Source organism: Urocampus carinirostris, chromosome 3, assembly GCF_059441175.1.
Source record: "Urocampus carinirostris isolate Australia breed hairy pipefish chromosome 3, RoL_Ucar_1.0, whole genome shotgun sequence".
NCBI classification, from domain to species: Eukaryota; Metazoa; Chordata; class Actinopteri; order Syngnathiformes; family Syngnathidae; genus Urocampus; species Urocampus carinirostris.
In genome coordinates, this window is record NC_142351.1 from 48,005,845 (window position 1) to 48,020,408 (window position 14,564).

Here is a 14,564-nt window from a genome sequence, read left to right on the forward strand (position 1 = left end):
GACTTCCTGGCGGACCCTCCTCTCCAGTACCCCTGAATAGACCTTACCAGGGAGGCTGAGAAGTGTGATTCCCCTGTAGTTGGAACACACTCTCCGGTCCCCCTTCTTAAAGACGGGAACCACCACCCCAGTCTGCCAGTCCAGAGGCACTGTCCCCGATGTCCACGCGATGTTGCAGAGGCGCGTCAACCATGACACGCCCACATCATCCAGAGCCTTAATGAAGTCCGGGCGGATCTCATCGACCCCCGGGGCCCTGCCACCGAGGAGTTTTTTGACAACCTCGGTGACTTCAACCCCAGTGATACGAGAGCCCAACCCAGAGTCCTCAGGCTCTGCTTCCCCAGAGGAAGACGTGCCGGTGGCATTGAGGAGGTCTTCGAAGTACTCCGCCCACCGATTCACAACGTCCCGGGTCGAGGTCAGCAGCGCCCCATCGGCACTATACACAGTGTCGATGGCACACCGCTTCCCCCCCCTAAGACGTCGGATGGTGGACCAGAATTTCCTCGAAGCCGTTCGGAAGTCGGCTTCCATGGCATGTTCTATGTTGTAAATCAAAATAAATGTAATTTTTACCTATAACCCATTCATTATCTGCACCGCTTATCCTCAGTAGGGTCGTGGGGGTACTGGAGCCCATCCCAGCAATCTTCGGGCAGTGGGCAGTGGACACCCTGAACCGGTTGCCAGCCAGTCGCAGGGCACACAGGGACAGACAAATCGCTCGCTCATTCACACCTAGGGCCAATTAACCTGACATGCATGTTTTTGGAATGTGGGAGGAAACCAACGCAAGCACGGGGATAACATGCAAACTTCGCACAGGAAGGATGGTAGCTGGATTTGAAACCATGACCTCAGAACTGTGCCGCACACGCGCTAACCACTGCGCCGCCGTGCTGCCCCTTTTTACCTATAACAATGACTGTAACTCTGAGCATTGCAAAAAATTGTGAAAAATAAATCCAATCAATTACTCATTAATTTGTTTTGCAAGAATATTCTTTTAAAAACGTAGCTAATTCACTGTAGAAAATGATAATTCATTAACCATTGTTTTTTCTTAAAGGAGCTTTATGAAATGAAGTTTTTTTACTTGCTGTTGACATCCCCCGTCTTGTGTCATCATTGCAGCCTTAGCTCATTCATGTCGTGCGTACAAGTATGTGCAATTCTCTGATAAGCTAAAATAAACTCTTCTTTTTTTAACCTTTTTTAGGGTTTGGGTTTGGGGTTTGGACTGTACTTTAAGAAACCCTCTTATACTTACATATTTTTTATGTTACACTAACAAATATAAGCAAAACAAAAAACACGGAAGAGAATGGCATTACTTTCCATCACTTTCCCAACCCCCATTCCTCCTAACTATTGTGTTTCACCTTGAACAGCTCTGCTAAAAGTAAAATAATAGCAGTGAGGCGTGGTGGACAATAAAGGTTAAGCGCTCTCGAATTTATTTGGGTGTTGTGAACACATCAACAATAAAGGAATGATTTATGATTAGCAACTTTTTGGGGCACACCTAACGACACACCTCATTTTAAACTTCAAACCAATGAATTTAAAACAAAACGTATTTATTAAAGCGAAATGCTAAAAACGAATGCTATTTTATCATGACAAGAAGAGAAAAAAGATCGAAACCGCTGTTAATGTTAGGAAGATGCAGCTCAGACGAGCAGCACAGCAAGCAATAATTTGCAATCTGCCAGTGAGACTCACGCGCTCGGCACGCGCCAAAACTGTGCAACAGATGGAAAGCGTGCACAATTCGAATGAGCCGCCACCACCAAAGGCACCACCCCCTAACCCTCATTGTTCTCCGGCAAACCCCCTTCTACCCTGCCCCCACCTTGGAGGTCTATACTGTCGGGCGGGTCGCAAATTGTTCTTGCAGAGTCGCAAGAAGAATTAGTACTGAAAAAAAGACCTGCTTGTGGTAATGCAGATCGACTATTATCATTGTAGAATTGATTTCGGCTGTGTCAAATTAATTTTAGCTCACGGGCCAATTGGAGGTTAACAAGGCGCCGGACTAGGCGTTTAAAGAGAAAGAAAGAAAGAAAGAAAGAAAGAAAGAAAGAAAGAAAGAAAGAAAGAAAGAAAGAAAGAAAGAAAGAAAGAAAGAAAGAAAGAAAGAAAGAAAGAAAGAAAGAAAGAAAGAAAGAAAGAAAGAAAGAAAGAAAGAAAGAAAGAAAGAGGAAAATCTCTGCTACGATTGCTCTGGGGTGGTGCCTGGCTTTAAACAAATTCAAAACTGCAGCTTGTTTCTTTTATTCTTTCTCTTGTGCTTCTTTCAGCGTTATCCCCCAGGCAGGATTTGATCTGCTGGTGTGCCTGATCTGTTCCGCAGGTCAAATATTTAAAAAATCAACATTGAAAGCTCAGAATCTTATTTGTATGTTCGTTAGTGACTATGTTTTTAAATATATATGAATGCAGTGCAATTCTGTTACACATAAGATTCAAAACGTTGAGAAAAAAAAACAACAAAAACTGCAGGTCGCATTTACTAATTGTAAGCCCGATTGTCAGCCGTTTTGCACGCGCCCCTTCCCTCGGGGCCCCAACTAACTGCCACCTCAAGCCTGCATGGGAACCGGTCTTGTTTCGGTGGTGCAACATTTAAAAAGAAATGCGGGGTTCGGTTGGGGGCTTTTTTTGTCCCACTTTCAGCGTGGGTATCCATCTGTGCAAGCTGAGAGACCACAGTAATCTTTTGTTGAACGACACGCTGAGAAGTTGAATTATGAAGGCTTTTCCGGCGACCCGTTAATGGGAGGGGGATGGCGGCGGGGGTTTATTATACATGCATATATCTTTTTAGCCAAAGGAATACTGGCAAGCTTTCTTGATGCATGGGGATTTGTAAATTATGATTCCAATTCAGTAGAAATCCCAAATAACTGTTTCCACTTTGTTCACTAGAGACGCTCCCCTACTTACAACCATTCCACTACGAAAAACGGTAGACGCAAAAAAAATTTCCGGGAAGTCGAAAAATATCGGGACATTACTGTAAGTTAGATTTTGTATTGTGTGCACCTTTTTCCGAGTACAGACTGAGAGGTCACCCAGCATCCACCCCGAAGAAGAAATTAGCTTCCTCTTCCTTGTTCATATTAAACATTTTATTCTGTATCTCCAGCTAGCTAAAGAAATTTGACATTTTTATTGTTTAATATCTCATGCATCCATTCAATATGGGTGGTGTAAAGTGTAAAGAAGAGGTGAGCCGTTTCATTTGAAATTAAAGTGGAATAAGAAAGTTGGATGCGGTTGAGAAAATGGTTAGATCGCTATTTTTTTTCATCCACTCTCTACCATGGAAGAGGACTTCTTGAAGCCCATCTTTCAAAAGAAAGTTACACTTCACTTTATTCATCTTTATTAAGCATTATATTTTATGAAATGTCTCTTTTCTAGTACAAAACAATTCAGGTTATTTATACAAGCCTTAAACATCCATCCATCTATCCATTATCTGCACCGCTTATCCACAGTAGGGTCGCGGGGGCGCTGGAGCCCATCCCAGCCATCCTCGGGCAGTGGGCAGGGGACACTCTGAACTGGTTGCCAGCCAATCGCAGGGCACACAGGGACAGACAATTCACTCGCTCATTCCTACCTAGGGACAATTTTGACCGGCCAATAAACCTGACATGCATGTTTTTGTGGGAGGAAACCGGAGTGCCCGGAGGAAACGCACGCAAGCACGGGGAGAACATGCAAACTCCACACAGGAGGTTCGAGTCTTAAATATACTTATATAAATCTTAAACATACAAAATATATCACTGAAGCAACTTACAAACAAATTCAACTTACGAACGATCTTATTAGTGAGTAGGACAGCGTCTTTATGTGCATAAAACTTCAGTTCGGGGAGATGCCTAGAAAAAGTAATCACAAATAGGACCTGTGCAAGTCAAAGTAAAAAAAAAAACCTATGTGGTACTCAAGTTTAAAAACTGACAATTGCCTTGAAACTGACACGAGTCTGTTATCCGTCATAGTTATCGGCAGCTCAAAGTGTTGAGGGTGAAGGAGAGAGATTTGGAGGCCAGAGCCTATTTTGCTATGCCCTACCCAAGCCAAGCCAAGCCAAGCCAAAATGTTTAAACCTAAACACAGACGTTTAGGAAATGAACTGACACCCCAGGCATTTTGTCTAAAACAAAGAACAATTTTCACTATGAACATAAGCGTGTGAATATCCGCAGGTAAATCAAACACCTCTATTTGCATAAAAGGTTTCAGATAACCAAAATGTACAGCAGCACAGACGTTTTCTCCTATACCTAGAGCCCCAATGCTTCAGTTATTACTTCTGCGGTCAGACAGAACCCAAGCTGGTGTTTTCCATCATTATGATTTCTTATTTTTTTAGTTTATACAATTACACATGATTGTGTTAGTGTGAAATTTTGCTCCTGCTCCTATTTTATCTTCTTTTGCTGGTGTTTGCTACCTCCCTTCTCGTTACTGTAATGTACTATCCTCCGGTCTCCCGAAGTCTAGCATCAAAAGTTTGTAGTTGGTACAAAATGCTGCAGCGACGTTGGTAAACAGGACAGAAAAGCTTGATTACATTCATTAGATTTTAGCTGACCTGCACTGGCTCTCTGTCAGTTTAAGGTTCTGTTTGCATGGACTTGACCCCTCATGTCTTTCTGATTTGATTTCCCCCTGTGTTCCTGCTCGGACCCTTTGCTCAGAAAATGCAGAAAATGTCTACTTGTGGTCCAAGAGCCAAGAAGAGATCCGCAGGTTTGAAGTGTTCTCCAATCGGGCCCTGGTGCTATGTAATGCTCTGCCCTCTGAGAATCGATCTGCAACCACAGTAGAAGGTTTTAAATATAAGTTTAAGACACACTTGTCTTCAATGGCATATGAGTGAAGATGACCTAATAATCTTGTCTTATTGTCCTTGGGAGAGAAGAACGACCCTGGTTGGTGCATGGTGCATGCATTTCAAGCCATTGTACCAACACTTGAACCGGTTGCATTGGAAAATATTTGGTGACATGAGGCTGTCAGCTGGAAAAGCTGTTATTGACTACATATTATGTTGATGATGTCTGTGTATTGTCTGTTGATGCCCTTGCAACATCCACTGCAGCCTGGTCATCATGAAAGGGGGATTTCCTCATTCTTCGTTCTCCACATGCTGAGGTTTTAGAGTTTTTCCTTGCCCTCATGTAGGTTTAAGATCAGGGGATGGTGTAATAGTAGTCAGCCATTTAGGACTTTTTGTGATTAGGGATATACAAATAAACATGACTTGACTTGAGATGTCTATTTTTGGAATGCAGTGTCATGAAGGGCATACGTATCCGTTACTTTTAAAGTTTCTTTGCTGGTCAGTAATACAAAGCGTATTGTACAATGTGATAACTATAATTTCAGAACAAAATATTTTTCCCTGGTGATTTAGGATCTAGTAACCACACGGCAATGCCTGTCAATGCTGAGGTTCACCTTATGTCTAAAGAGAGGTCTGACACCTTACGCCAAAAAACAACAGCAACCAGAGGGTAAAAGTGCTGTAACTGAGTCAGATCAGGATGCTTTCCTGCTACTGTTAACTATAGAAACCAGTACTGTTTCATGTGGAGGAGCAAACCCCTACCCAAAAACCGGGCATCACCAGGCTGTACTTGGCCAAGACACACCCCAGGAAGTGGTGCCCAAGGGGATTAAGGGATCTGTGTATCGATAACCATTAACCATTCCAGACTGAAATTGCACTGCGAAGTCAGTCCAGCCAATGCTCCAGGCCAAAAAGGATCAGACCTGCTGAAAGTAGAGCAAATAAGTTGGCTTCTTTACCGCGGTTGGTCTAAGACCTGGGTTAGCATGGCAACTTGCTACTTATTATGCTACCAAGGAAAGGAAACCTTCAACTATGCTCCAACTACAGAACCATAAGTCTCATCAGCCATGTAAGTAAAGTTATGGTAAAGGTTCTAATGAACAGACTGAAACCACAAGCAGAAAACATCTTGGCCAAATAACAGGCAGGTATTAGGGAGGAAAGGAGCCCCTCAGAAATAGAATTTTAATCTGTGCATCCTATTTGAGAAGTTTTAACAACACCAGAGAAACCTCTATCACATTTTTTGTTGATTTCAAGAAGGTGTTTGACAGAATACGGCCATGCGGAAGTACAAAATGAGCCTGTACAATTCCCTGTAGGACCCAGACATCCTTGTTCATTAGGAATTTAATTCAAAAGAGTTGTCATTGGATATAAAAAAATAATTTCTACATTTTTTCATGATGCATACATCACAGTAAAAGCTGTATTTTTCTTTTATATGCCCACATTTATGTCTCAATTGTTTATCTTATCTATTGTGTTCCAGAGTGGCTGTCCCATAAGCCTGGACAGGTTGGACAGGAATATTCCCATCCTGTGCTTATGGTTTGATGTGAAGTCAGAACTCATCCAGGACTTCAGGTTGAGCAAGAAGGCCATGTGTACGCTGCAGGAGCTGCTGAAGAGGGAACAGGACCATGGCCAGAGGTCCTGATCTACGTGTACTGGCTTGCCCATGGTCTGTCCTACCTAAGCTATCTCAATATATTTGGTTGCAAATACAGGCGTAGTTGTGGAAAACGACTGACATTTGTTCAGTTCCTTTTCAGCCATGTTTGTTGGTAATGAGAATTCGCTAAGTCTTCTGGAAAGTCACTTTGTTCCAAGTCAACACCTGACCTCCCTCCATCTGAAGTGGTTATTTATTGGGTTGAAGGGCACTTCTCCCTCGGTCTTGAGAGTATTGGGACAAATCACATTTGCACGTGCACGCGCAAAACCGAGTGAAAAAGGACAAATAGCAATGGAAAGTGAGAAGAATGGGACGCAGCAATAGTTTTGTGTGTAATAGAAGGGAGTGCAGAGAGCATGGGTGGCACATAGAGAAGTCTCAAAAAATTAAAATATTGTGATAAAGTTGTTTTCTGTCATGCAATTAAATTTGGAAAATATATCATGCATTCCTAATTGATTACAAATCAACACAAATATTGCAATTCTTATATTTTTATTATTGTTGATTGTGTCGAAAACTCAAAGTATTAGAATATCAATAAAAGTATCTCAGTATAGACTCTAAGTGATCATCAGCACTATTGAAATATTAGAAAACTTGCAATATTTTAATTTATGAGTAAAGAATCCACAATGTATGACATTTTTGTATTTTAATTGCAGCACAGAAAATTTAAAAAATCAAAATCATAATGTTTTAGTTTTCTGAGATAGTCCTGTATTCCTTTTAACGAGATAAAGAACTTCAAAATCTTTAGATCCTAAACACTTAACGGATGCCTAAATACATGCATGCTCAGTAAAATATATATTTTGGATGATTTCTTTTGTTTTTGTTTTCAAACGCTGTTCATTTGTGCTGCACAACACATGCCCAACCTATCAAATTGTACGTAGGAGCATCCCAAGCCAATAACAACGCTATTTGGACCCAACATCTGCTGCAAGACTTTTCGTCGTGCACGAGGTGGACCATCATACATATTATTTATGATATATATATATATATATATATATATGAACAAAACAAGATCGGTCTAGAAAAACAAGTTTTTTAAATGGTTATACAGCGTCCACAACTTGAAATTGTCCACAAAAAGAGTACGAAATATGTGGGAAACGTAACCCTTGACAGGTATGAAGTACACATTTATTGTAACGATTTGCAATTCAACTTTCAACCAATATAGACTGAAACAACAAAGAACCTCTAAAAACATATACATTAAAATGTTTAAAACAAAAAGGGAAAAAATAGTTTACCCTAAATATTGTCATTTTAGAACACTAACCTAAGCTTTTGAAAAACTGTCCAGCTAAAAAAAAGAACAAGTTTTTCCCCCGTAATTGTTATTATGCGTACACAATTAGAAATGATCAAACACGTAAAATACGGGGAAGATGTATAAGTTGACAGAAATGTGTCAAATATTCCACAAAAAATGTTGAAGATTGGAGTATATTTTCTTAGACTTTCAAGAGACTTTAATGTATATTTAAATATTAATTTGTTGTAGTCAAAAAATAAAATTAATAATACTGGGAACAATCAGGATTAAAAAGCACAAAATAAGTGTAAATATCAAACAATGTTCTGCTCAAAACTCTTTGGACATTTGCTGGATTGGTGCAGCACACTGCTTAAAAATAACACTGCATTGTTGCAATTTGAAGCGTTTTCGTGCAAATAAAATGGCTCGTACAGCGACGCACTGTCTTTGTGCTTTGAATGCGTAAATTATATTCAAGAAAGATTTACGAGACAAAAGAATGAAGTAACTAATTGTGCAGGATAAAAACCAATTGCGTGACCGACAAAGACGATCGGAGATGCTGCGACACAAAGGAATCATCGTGGATGGCGTGGGTTGCGTGGTGCTCACAAAAAGACGTCCAGAGTAGAGGTGGGCATTAGGATCGAGGGAGGGTCCAGACAGGATTTTGAATCACTCAAAAGATGGCTTGCCAAGCCAAAAGCCAAGCTGGGTGACGCAACTATACATCTGGTGCTGGTGCGTGAAACTTCTGCTCCTCAATATCCAAATTACTCAAATTTGACGCCAAGATTGCACTTTTGTCACTTTTATTATATAAAGTATGTATGTTGGGGAGGAGAAGGGGGACTATTGGATTCTGCTCCTTTGTGAGGCAGTATGAAGAGCACGAGGACAGCACGAGCCATGCAAACAAAAGACAGCAGATGGTTTGGACCACAAGCTCCACAGTGGTTATTAGAGCACCATGCCCGGTGGGACGTTAAGGAGCAATGTAAGATAATTACTTTTTAAATAAACGCAATTAGAAATAATGAAGTATGAAGTGAATGACGTTGCAATAATGTTTTCATAGTTTTGCAATGATGGTTTTGATTCAAATTTATTTTGTTTGTTCGTGGCCCACAAAATGAGCATGGAACCAAACAGATCATTTAAGTGGTTGCACAGTCTACTTAAAATCGATCACTTTAGAATAGAATATAACGGAATAGAATAGAACAAAATATAATATAAAATAGAATAAAATAAAATTTAAAAAATTATAATAGAATGTATTGTCATTGTAAAATGTAAAATCCACAACGAAATAAAAAGTGCAATTTACAATCAAATAAAATAAAAGTGCCAAATGATAAGTTAGGGGTATAAAATAAATAATATTAAATAGAAACAAAATCAGGTGCAGCTACTTGAATGTATATACAGTACAAAGGTCACCGGTTCGAGACCAGATGGCAACATTTGATGGCCTGAGGGACGGGAGCCACCAAGCTGCACTTGCCCAAGACACACCACAGGAAATGGTGCCCCTACGACTTGAGTGGTTACACATGTATACTTGAGTAATTTTCAAATATCAGTTCATGTCATGGGAACCTGTCGTGGGTTCAAATCCAGCTCCAGACTTCCTGTGCGGAGTTTGTATGTTCTCCCCGTGCTTGCGTGGGTTTCCTCCGGGCACTCCGGTTTCCTCCCACGTTCCAAAAACATGCATTTCAGGTGAATTGGCCGGTCCAAATTGTCCATAGGTGTGAATGAGCGAATGAGTTGTCTGTCCCTGTGTGCCTTGCAATTGGCTGGCAACCAGTTCAGGGTGTCCCCTGCCCACTGCCCGGAGATGGCTGGGATGGGCTCCAGCCCCCCCGCGACCCTAATGAGGATAAGCGGTACGGCAAATGAGATGAGATGAGATATTTTTTGTAAATATATGCATAGTTTTAAGTTTTTTTAAATTCAATAATATATGAAAGATAGTATTGCACTACCTTTAACTGCTCTGTGCTGCACAATTCTTTCATTGCACTGTTATGGGTAAGTGTGAAGCAAGTGTGAAGCACAGTGTAAATCGCTTGGTGAGGTCTTCAGTGAGATAGAGAGATAGATAGATAGATAGATAGATAGATAGATAGATAGATAGATAGATAGATAGATAGATAGATAGATAGATAGATAGATAGATAGATAGATAGATAGATAGATAGATAGATAGATAGATAGATAGATAGATAGATAGATAGATAGATAGATAGATAGATAGATAGATAGATAGATAGATAGATAGATAGATAGATAGATAGATAGATAGATAGATAGATAGATAGATAGATAGATAGATAGATAGATAGATAGATAGATAGATAGATAGATAGATAGATAGATAGATAGATAGATAGATAGATAGATAGATAGATAGATAGATAGATAGATAGATAGATAGATAGATAGATAGATACTTTATTCACTTATTTACTTGAAAAGTTCTATATTAATGCAGACCATTACATCATTAGAGCTCAGGCCAGTTTCAAAACAATATGTTGTAAATATTTTGATTATTTATCTGGACGGTCTAAGTCTTTATTATCCGTGTTTACCTTGAGTTTCATGTTTATTCTCGTATTATACAATTGTTCACTACGTTGTTATTAATTGTTCAGACCACGTGTTTCAAATTTATTTGGACGGATGGAAGAACATAATAATTTGAAGTCAAACTGAATGGCAATATTTTTAACCTACTTGTTGTATTTTCTATCCAGGGAACCTACAGTGCTGCGTGTTTGATCGGGGCCTCGAGGGGCGGGGTCTCTGCTAAGGGTCACGCCCACAGCGTGGAAGCGTCCGCGTGGATGAACCACGAGAATGTTTTGGAAGAAAGAGGGCGTTCAATCTGAGAGCATCGTTCAACGTGTGACAATGCCACAGGGACCCTCTGCAAAAAATGTGGTAAGTTGCTTTTAGACCCTGAGCATATTTGCCAATAGAAAAAAAGACTTCATATGTTCGGTTGGAGTATGCAATTTGCTTGTAGGTTAGGGCATGCATGTACTGAAATTTCATGAAAGTTTGTTTTAAGTGTCGGTGGGTTTTTTCAGCTAAAATCATAAAAAAACATGTCGTGGTGTTTGCTTTTAATACAACGACAAGTTTTCGAACTGTTGAATTGAATTGAATTGTCACTATTGTCATTGATATCAACCTTTTGAAACATTGTTTCCAGCGAGGTTAGACATTAAACTTCAGGGTAAACATCTAATAAAGGTTTGAAAAATAAAAATAAGATCAAAGACTGTTAGTCAAGTCAAGTCATCTTTATTTGTATAGCCCTAAATCACGAAGAATCTCAAAGGGATAGGCAAAACATTAATGACATACTTGCTGAGAGACTGGCATATGTTATAGTAGTAGCACAATGCAAAGTGTAATGCAATACAATTTAACAGAAACAACAAAAATTCCCAAGTAAGTCGCAAGTTATGTTTTTTACAATTTTGTGTAATTTTTTGGGGTGGAGTATCCCTGGTGAATAATAACAATATTAAATAATAATAAATAATAATTAATAAGAATAAGAATAATAATAATGATTAATTAGTAGTAGTAGTAGTAGTAGTGATAATAATGATGTGTAGTGATAATAGTAATACTAATAGTGCAATAAAAGAATAGTGCATGGTATTTGTTGTGCAAGGGAATTTAATTCAATAACATTCACCACCAACAGAAGAAAAAGCCCCGGTTAAGTCACAAGAAATATAATTTCACAGGTTTGGGCCCTCGTTTAGGGTGGTGGTGGCCCTGTGGCATCATAATAGTCCAATGAAGGAACAGAACATCTTTACACTAACGCAATGAAAAGTATTGCAGGATATTTAGCAGGTACAAAAGAAAAAACCCAGATAAGTGGCAAAATATGTTTTTAGTTGTGGACGCCAGTTTAGGGTGGTGATGGCCCTTTATATTTCATGAACAAAATGGCATCATGATCAATGGGTTTCTTTATCAATGCATCCGTTTACAAATGTTGCAAACCTGGTGTGACAATATGAGTAGGTAAGTGTAGAAAAAAGTCTAACCCTGGCAATCCTCACTGCAGATCCTGGTTGGCCAGCTCATTTGCGAGCAGCAGAATCCACATCACGCCCCTAAAACGACCTCAAGGAACCAGTCAAGGTCGTGAAGCAACCAATTCTCTAATTTGTGTTGTGAATTTCACATATTTTCAATCATTGCATAAAAAAAATGAACGTTTGCAAAACGAGGAACAGAGTGACGGGAATGTGAATAAAGTATATTTCTTTGTGTGTCATTGTGTTCTTTATCCCCTTTAATTATTTCAATAAAGAATCACTGCTGTTGTCTCTTTTTTCATATTTGCGGTAAACAGACGGCATGTAAAAATCCCAGTTCTGCGTGTATAGGAAATTCATTAAACAGAAGACAAAGATATATTTTGAGCGTCGTGCACGCGCCCATGCAGACGCACGCAATGCCAACAATAGGAAAGCGTGGCACGAGCCATATAGAAGCTGCACGTCACAGATGGACACGAATATTAAAAGAATTCACTAAAGCGTCACAAAATACGACTTCATAACTGACGGCTACAAAATTTAAAATGCATTAAACCTGATTGACGCGCACAACCTCCATAAAGTTCGTTTATCAGAAAAGTGCATGTTTTTGAACGCATCACAAAGTGTTGTAAAGTGAACTTGAGCCATGCATGTGGCCTGGTTTGAATGTTCCCGCGCCGAGCAGATGTGTGCAAACAAAAGAAAATCGAAGGAGGGGTGTCTGGGGAGATACCCTTCGAATAATGAAGTCCAATTTGAATAACTGTCGCGAGCCTGACGCGTGCAAGGCATAAGCGTTCCCATGGCCGAGGAGGAAAACCGTTGGTTTTCCCACTGCCTGTGAGGAGTGGTGGCGAGGGAGGGGATTTGGGGCTGGTGGTTTGGAGCCCAACCAAGCACACCAGCTTGGCTCTTTGGCCTTTTTAGGAACAGAGAAAAAAATAATTCACATCTTGGCCTGACCGTAGTAAATAAAACAAAGGACGTAGCTTTGGCACGGACGTATTGGGACGTGTCCTAGACCAATGTTTGTATTACCGCCATTAATATTATGGGATCATTTTCAAAAACATGCAATGTCCTCACAAATATCAAACATTGTTTGGTCCCCACCAAAATTGCACGATCACCAATGCCATGATGAAAACAATTGATAATCTCTTGATTGAGAGCAGCTCAAAGAGATAAGACTGAGTTTGAGATTGGATTGTTGGATATAATGCATTGCAACCATTAAAAACAGTTAACGTTTTAAATCAGTGGTTGCACAATGTACTGTTTTAATGTGGGTGTGGAGATTTATTTTGCTTTTAATAAAAACATTTTAAAAATATACACGTAATACACTACCGTTCAAAAGTTTAGTGTCGCTTATATCATTTTTGGGCGTAAGTTTAAAAGATCTCAAAAACGTTTTTCTAATAAAAAATATTTAAGTTCCCTAATGGTTCGACTATACTTGTATTTATTTTGCTACTGATGAATAAAAAGTGTGACTTTCCATAGAAAACACTTGTCTGGGTGACTCCAAATTTTGAACGGTTATGTATGCCTGTACTGTATGTGGTATTCTTCTGTCAAATTTGGGCCCTTCCTAAAGATTCTGGAGCCCTTCACGTTGAACTTAGGCCACTACTATAGCCACTTCTGTTCAGATCACTTTAGATTTGGGGCCAATTTGTGGTTAGTTCAGTTTAAATTGGTGGTAATCTGGGTCACTTTGTGTCACTTCCGACTCAACTGTATTTGTGTACCCTCTAAACCAGACCACATTTCACAAAATACTGCACAAATAATGTAAAGTGTGTAAAGTAGACTAAAAGATTTGCATTATCTACGTCGTGTGCTACCAGATCCCACCAGGGAGTACTCATTGCCCATGTTCTTGTCCAATTAGCTGGGCCTCTCATGGGAATAATAGCCCCTACCCCCACCAAAATCCCACTGGTGCAAGGTGTAAATGACAGTTGGGAGTGTATACCAGATGGGGTGGAGAGGCACGCGTCAGCCACGAGTCTGACCGTGTCCCCACCCCAGATCCTCCCCCAAACCCCCCAAAATTATTCAGACTCACCCCGGAGGATGTTTTGACATAAGCAAAAAAACGGGCACTGATTCAAAATGAAATTTCACACTTGATTATATTAGGTGGACAATATTTAATAAACTGTCAAAAAGTAAAATCGTTTATGCAAAATAAATGGAAATAAATGGTTAAATTTACTAATTATTAACTATATTGTATGTTACGTTTGTAGCTAAGTTTCCTGTGTGTTTTGACATTCTCTTATGGCAGTTTTTGTTGTGAATTTTTCATACGTGTTTTGAAAAATGAACGAAAAATTAAGCCCTATATAACCGTGCTGTCCTACCAGATACTATATTCCCTGCTATCGTTTGGTAAAGCAACAAATTACATTTATTTTATGAACTTGGAGCATGGAGATAGGCTTTCGTTTTATTTCATTTCATGTTTTATTCGCACGGCATGCGTCAAACTGAACACTGAATACTTAGATGTTTTTGAACAAAAAGATACAGGCCCATGAAATTAATACTTCAGAGTGGAGACGATTCCCTTCTGTTGAGCCCGTTGAAGTGGGTGGGAATTTGTTCTAATGCCTCCTATAGAAGCCTCAATGGAGATGT

The 14,564-nt window shown here is 39.7% G+C and overlaps 1 long non-coding RNA gene across 1 annotated transcript; it reads left to right on the forward strand.

The window, feature by feature from the left end:
* Nucleotides 1-8,428: 8,428 nt before the first annotated feature.
* Nucleotides 8,429-12,143, forward strand: LOC148369893 (uncharacterized). The gene is made up of 4 exons (XR_015849890.1): nt 8,429-8,574; nt 8,659-8,830; nt 10,599-10,785; nt 11,936-12,143. It is a non-coding gene; the product is annotated as an uncharacterized LOC148369893 (long non-coding RNA).
* Nucleotides 12,144-14,564: the final 2,421 nt, after the last annotated feature.